This window comes from Oryx dammah, unplaced genomic scaffold (genome assembly GCF_014754425.2).
Source record: "Oryx dammah isolate SB20612 unplaced genomic scaffold, SCBI_Odam_1.1 HiC_scaffold_1, whole genome shotgun sequence".
NCBI lineage: Eukaryota > Metazoa > Chordata > Mammalia > Artiodactyla > Bovidae > Oryx > Oryx dammah.
In genome coordinates, this window is record NW_024070185.1 from 56,328,200 (window position 1) to 56,335,603 (window position 7,404).

General features: G+C 37.0%; 1 long non-coding RNA gene across 1 annotated transcript; it reads right to left on the reverse strand.

Annotated features, from left to right (window-relative positions):
- Nucleotides 1-450: 450 nt before the first annotated feature.
- LOC120876826 lies at nt 451-7,044 on the reverse strand. Its single transcript, XR_005724223.1, has 3 exons — nt 6,913-7,044; nt 3,384-3,388; nt 451-461 (listed from the first exon to the last, which is right to left on the reverse strand). It is a non-coding gene; the product is annotated as an uncharacterized LOC120876826 (long non-coding RNA).
- Nucleotides 7,045-7,404: the final 360 nt, after the last annotated feature.

The window sequence follows — 7,404 nt, forward strand, 5'->3', positions numbered from 1 at the left end:
GCTATCTCCCAGGGTGCTCATGTATAGCAGTGCTGGAAGGTCAGTGGATTAGATGGAAAACTTAGCACTAGCTGATTTGAGTTCCCAAATATGGCTTCTAGTGAAGTCTGGTGACATGTCCTTGGTTCCCTTTTAACCAAAATAGTCTTCTAGTAGATATTTTAAAAATAGAAAACATACATATGTTACTCTAAATAAATAAATGTACATAAAAATAATATGCTGGATTCGAGTATAGTGCAGTAATAATCCTGGAAGGTCAATGGCTCAAAAAATAAGGGTTTATGTCTCAGTGTTTTATGTAGGCTGGTTGACTGTTCTTCAACCTGCACTTTTATCACCTATGAAATGCATGATATTTCCATGTTTACTACAGTAAGTAAATAAAGACATAGAAGATGTATGCTGAGTCACTCTAGTCATGTTTGACTCTGCAACCCTATGGACTGTAGCCCACTAACCTCCTCAGTCCATGGGATTCTCCAGGCAAGAACACAGGAGTGGGTTGCCATGCCCTCCTCCAGGAGATCTTCCTAACCCAGAGATCAAACCCACACCTCCTGCATGACAGGCGGATCCTTTATCCCGGAGGTACCAAAGGAGCCCCTGGCATTTGCTCACGTTGTCTTAAAGTGGCATTTATTATTTCTGCTCCCAGTCTCTTGGATAAAATTTTGGTATGAATCAACTTAACTGGGAAAATAAGGAATACCTTCTGGGCCTCAGATGGCATAATATTTACTAGCTTAGATACCTAATGTCTGAGTATAGCATCAATATTATGCAGTGATTGTGAGAATTACATTAAATAACTTACAGTAAGAACCTAGCTCAGGGTCTGGCATACACTTAGTGATCAGTAATTGCTAGTCACTTTTTCCCATCCCCAAACTCAAAGGTGAACTTTGCCAATCCTGCAGAATTCACCACAACAACCTATTTACTCCTAACTACTACAGCCAAAGCACTCACATCTTGCTCAGGGCACCAGAAAGAGGGAGACTGAAAATGATAACTGCATCCCCATGGCAACATGCAGCCCACCTTTCAGATCAGCAAGGTTACAAATGTATGGCATAATGTTCATATGCTGAGGGTCCTTCTATGGTTACCCAAGTTTTAAGAAAATAGTTGAAACTCCTTAATGTAACACACTGTATAGAGTTGTTACTCCAAACTCCCTCACTTGGATCACAACGCCTCACTCACACTCATTCTACACTTCAGCTCTGACAAATAGGCTCAGTGTCCCCAGACAACTGTTTTATGTCATGTCTCTGCATGAGCAAGAGCTGATGAATTTTCCAGGAATGTCTTAAATCACTCTTCACCTGACAACTTGTGCTTTATTTAAATCTCATCTTTTCTGAAATGCTTTCTCTGGCTTTACCAAGATGCCCCTACATGCACCATCTGCATTCCTATATCACAAATTACTGAATTACAAACATTGGCCCAAGGGTCTATCTCCCCACTTTCAAGGTAGAATTTCACAGGACGCCAGAGCTATGTTGTCTTCAGTGCAGGACCTGCAGGGTGTAATAAGCTGCTTGGCACACTGTAGAGACAAATAGTCATAAAATCAATGAATGGCAACCTCATTTTGTGTTTTACTTCATATATCAGATCACAATCTCTTCCTGTGCTCTGACTCCTAGATTTTCCAGCAAATTGTAACCCAAATATGCTACCTCTCTGTCAATTACTGGCTTCAGATGCTTTGGGCCACTTCTGACTCCAGCTGGGTGAAGTCCCAATCTGCATTTGATGACCGAGTTTAAGGGATGGACAGCGCATTGTTTGCAACCAGAAAGGCCTGGAACCAAATCCAAATCCTAGTAAGCAGGATTACTACTTACTATTTGTGTGAATTCAGGTAGAATCTGTTAAACTCTACCACCTCATTTGCCTCACAAGGAAATTAAGACTTCTGTTTCCACACCATGGGGCTACTGTGGATATAAAAAATGAATTCTAATTTTTTTATCTACTGTATTTTCATCCAAGTGGAAAAACAAAATCTATTTCCTAGAAGTCCCCTTGGGCAGGGAAGAGATTGTTTTCCCAGGAAATTTCTTTAAAAGCTGATTGAAATAACATATAAGACCAAAAGAGGCCTGAGTATGGACATCACACTGAAAGTGACAAAAAAAATTGTTCCTTAAGGGCAGCAGAAAAGAAAGCAACAGGGAAGAAATGAGAGAAAGAAGAGTCAGGAATGATGGCCAACTTCTCTGTGACTCCCAATTTTTAATTAAGTCTCAGAACATGGAATATACATTTTAGAGTATCTAATAATATACCCTATCACATAATAAGTCCATTTCCTTCTCCAAATAATATACCCTGTCACATAATAAGTAGACTATAAACTATAGATGCAACTACCATTTAAAGTGCTGTTGTTATTATTAACCCAGACTCAGCTATCAGTCAATTCCACAGTTTTGCACAAGGGTTAGTTGAAAACTGGAAATATCCACCAGAGCTTTTGCCCTATTTCTCACTCTAGGATAATTTCTCACTTGTATCCTGATTTTCTTTGTTTACAGTTCTCTATCCAGGGTCTTTCACTGACTGTCACCTTCTTATGAATTTTATTGAAGTTCAATTTGTGTACAAGAAATAACATCCATTTAAAACATACTGTTCATGAGTTCTGACACATGTATACATCCTTTCTATGTGCATGCACAAACAAAAATACCACACAATCAGATACAGATCATTTGCATTAAACTCAAAGTTTCCTTGGGCCCCTTTGTAGTCCATGTCTTTGTGCCCTTGCCCCAGGTAAGCACCAATATGACTTGTATCCCTAAAAAAATCAAATGATCTAAATTTATAAGTAGAATAGAACAGTGTAGTGAACATTTGGATTGTTTTTGGATATTGTGAGTAATATTGATATGTTCACATATAGGTTTTTATATGGACATGTATGCTTTCATTTTTCTTTGGTGTACATGTAAGATTGGAATGACTTAACTGATATGCTAGATGTATATTGAACCTTTAAGAAACTTCCAAAAAGTTTTCAACAGTGGTTGTAACATTTAATATTCACCATCAGCAATGTATGAGAATACCAGTTTTCACATCCTTAACACTAGGTATTGTCAGTCCATTTAATTTCAGCCATTCTAATGAGTTCTATCTCACTAGAGGCAGAGGTATCTCATTATCTTAATCTTCATTTTCCTGATATCTAGTAGTGGTAAGTATCTTTTCTGTATATTTTCTTTTGTCTTCTATTGACTTTGAAGATCCTTGAGAATGTTCCTTACTGGTTTTATACTTATACTGTCCCTACTGTTATTCTGCGGTATCACCCTCACAGCATTAACCTTCTGAATGCTGAGTAAACTCCTTTCTTATAGTACCCTTCCTGATTTAGGCTGGTCATTTGTATTTATTTTTAGATGTGTACTACTCTTTTCACCTGTGATATAAGAATTTGCCAAATATTAATCCCAGGGACAGGGGAGCTGGTTGGGCTGCTATCTATGGGGTCGCACAGAGTTGGACATGATTGAAGTGACTTAGCAGCAGCAGCAACACTTGGGGACAATGTATTTCAAAGACACATTGAGTAGATCAACTATACTTGAGTAAGTAAATAAAAATTGAAAAAACTTTGTTTCAACAGATAAAAGTTTTGCTCAGTTTAGGAGCTGATTTATATGGATGCCAATTTTATTGATTATTTTTATATAATTTCAAGGTTTCAGATTGGAATATGCTGTATTTATTTTAAAGTCTACATCTAGCTTCAGAAATCCTAGACTAATTGCTTAGCTTCTCAGCCAAGTCAATAATAGTGAACTTCTGCCTACTTTCCATGGATTTACTATCAAAATTAGGAGTTAGAAGAACTTGAATAGGCAAACAAATGTACCACAGTTAAGCCATGTTAGAAGACTTAGTGATTTAGATTCATAAAATAAAATGAATATTTAATATATTTGTCTCCAGGTGCATTAAACTTAAAAGCATCCGTTTCCCTCCATGAATTCAAAATTAAAATGACAGTAATCAAAATTCCAGGAGAAATATCAATAACCTCAGATATGCAGATGACACCACCCTTATGGCAGAAAGTGAAGAGGAACTAAAAATCCTCTTGAAGAAAGTGAAAGTGGAGAGTGAAAAAGTTGGCTTAAAGCTCAACATTCAGAAAATGAAGATCATGGCATCTGGTCCTATCACGTCATGGGAAATAGATGGGGAAACAGTGAAAACAGTGTCAGACTTTATTTTGGGGGGCTCCAAAATCACTGCAGATCGTGATTGCAGCCATGAAATTAAAAGATGTTTACTCCTTGGAAGGAAAGTTATGACTAACCTAGATAGCATATTAAAAAGCAGAGATATTTGCCAACACATGTCTGTCTAGTCAAGGCTATGGTTTTTCTAGTGGTCATGTACGGATGTGAGAGTTGGACTGTGAAGAAAGCTGAGCACTGAAGAATTGATGCTTTTGAACTGTGGTGCTGGAGAAGACTCTTGCAAGTCCCTTGGACTGCAAGGAGATCCAACCAGTCCATCCTAAAAGAGACCAGTCCTGAGTGTTCATTGGAAGGACTGATGCTGAGGCTGAAACTCCAATACTATGGCCACCTCATGCGAGGAGTTGACTCATTGGAAAAGACCCTGATGCTGGGAGGGATTGGGGGCAGGAGGAGAATGGGACAACAGAGGATGAGATGGCATCACTGACTTGATGCACATGAGTTTGGGTGAACTCAGGGAGTTGGTGATGGACAGGGAGGGCTGGCATGCTGCAGTTCATGGGCTCGCAAAGAGTTGGACACGACTGAGCAACTGAACTGAACTGAATAAGAGCAAAGAAATTCTGAAGAATGAAAATATACCTCAGATGGCCTCATGCTGACAAAATAAGCATTGTGATGGATGAAATCCACAACATTCATCTGAGAACCTTGTTCCATTGATCTAGAGAGTTGAAGATGTCTATTCTACTGAGTGAGACATAGGCCATGAATATTTATTTCCATGTTGTGTAGCAAGATGGGAAAAGAAAACATCTGTTTATCAGTGTTTTCAAATATTTGGTAATTAAAGGTGTTAATAAATATATATACAAATGTTTAATGAATGTCTATACCTTAGTGCACATGTATAGTTTTCAAATGTGGTTTTCAAATATGAAAGTAAGTCTTTTTGAAAAACTTGTATTTTCTTCTGAAATTAAAAAAAAATGGTTTTTGAGAATGTATTTAAAAAAAACAAACCACCACAACTTAGAGAAAAGTAAAATACATTCATCTTCATTACAGAGAAAGTTAAGGTCACTCTGACCTTAGGAAGTAAGATGTCATTCAGGACCACCAGGGTTGGATGAATCTTCATTCCCTAGCAAGATTTCTCTCTGGTAAATCTAACCACCACTTTCATCTAATTCACAAATGCTTTTTCCATTTTTCTCTTTAACTTTTGTATTCTTATGTGGTCTAAAAGTTAAGAGCCTAGAGATCATGCTAATAAATACCACAATTCTGCTTTGAGAATATGTCCTGGAAAGGAATTCCTAAATTTTCAACATTAAAAATAGAGAAATCTTAATAGCATCTGTTTCTAATAATACACTCTAAACCAAGCATGCTGCAAATGGTCTATTTTTGTTATAGTTACTAAAAAAAGAACACAAACATTTTTCTATAGAACTTGCATTAAATCAGCCAGCGTTTTTAGAAACTGATGGGAAAACTGAGGTGCAGAAAGCTTATATAATTTGCTAAAGCTAACACAGCTAGTGACAAAGTCAGACTGAAAACCAGTCTTCTGGCTCTCATGATGAGAAAAAACTTAGTCAAATGAGAGTGTTAGAGTATGCAAACTAGAAAACTAATTGCTTGAATAATTAAGTATTAGGTTCATACAAAAGTAACAGTGGTTTTTGCATTGCTGAAATTTGCCATTTGATATGGGAATACATTCTTAAATAAATGTGACTATGTTGTACATCATTTTAATGTGCATGTATCACTCTTTTTTGCTAATGAATTATTACTTGCTGCTTATTTTATATTTATTTTAGACTATGGAAATGATAATAGACAAAAAGCAAATTTGAAGGATTTTCTTATTCAAATTCAAAATGGGTTGTAAAGCAGAGACAACTGGCAACATCAACAACACATGTGACCAGGAACTGCTAACGAATATACAACGTACTGGTGGTTAAAGAAGCTTTGCAAAGGAGACAAGAGCCTTGAAGATTAGGAGTGTAGTAGCCAGCCATCAGAATTTGACAACTAACTGAGGGAATCACATAAGCTGATCCTTTTACACTAAATGAGAAGTTGCCCAAGAACTCAGTGTTGACCATTCAATGGTGGTAAGGCATTTAAAGCAAATTGGAAAGGTGAAAACAGCTCATTAAGTGGGTGACTCATGAGCTGACTGCAAATTAAAAAAAAAAAACAAACATTTTTTTGAAGTGTTGTCTTATTTTATGTAACAATGAACCTGTCTCTTTGGATTGTGACATGCAACAATAAGTGGAATTTATATGACAACTGGCAATGACCAGCTCAGTGGTTGAACCAAGAAGGAACTCCAAAGCATTTCTCAAAGCCAAACTTGCACCAAAAAAAGGTCATGGTCACTGATTGGTGATCTGCTGCCCATCTGATCCACTACAGCTTTCTGAATCCCAGCGACATCATTACATCTGAGAAGTATGCTCAGCAAATCAGTGAGATGCACCAAAAACTGCAATGCCTGTAGCAAGCACTGATCAACAGAAAGGACCCAACTCTTCTCCATAATAACACCTTACCACACGTTGCACAACTAATGCTTCAAAAGTTGAACAAATTGGGCTGTGAAGTTTTGCCTCATTTGCCAGTATTCACCTGACCTCTTGCCAATTGACTAGACTACCACTTCAAGCATCTTGACAATTTTCTGCAGGGAAAACACTTTCACAACCAGCAAGATGCAGAAAATGCCTTCCAAGAGTCTGTCAAATCCTGAAACATGGATTTTTATGCTACAGGAATAAACAAACTTATTTCTCATTGGCAAAAAATACGTGGTGATTGTAATGGTTCTTATTTTGATTAATAAAGATGTGTTTGAGCCTAGTTATAATGATTTAAAATTCATGGTCAAAAATTGCAATTATGTTTGCATCAACCTAATAATTAGTGACTCTTACCTGTGTCAGTGCTGTAGATTGTAAGTTGCCACCTCTAGAATTTATTCAAGAAATATTCAATATTCAGGTTATATATTAATCAGCTATTACCTTTTTCTTATGTTTTCATTCAGTTGGACATGACTTAGCAGCTGACAACAACAACAAACCTTTTCCTTAAGGACCTTAGAGTGTTGTATGAAAACATTGTAGGTATGTTTCTTCACAAATATATTAAA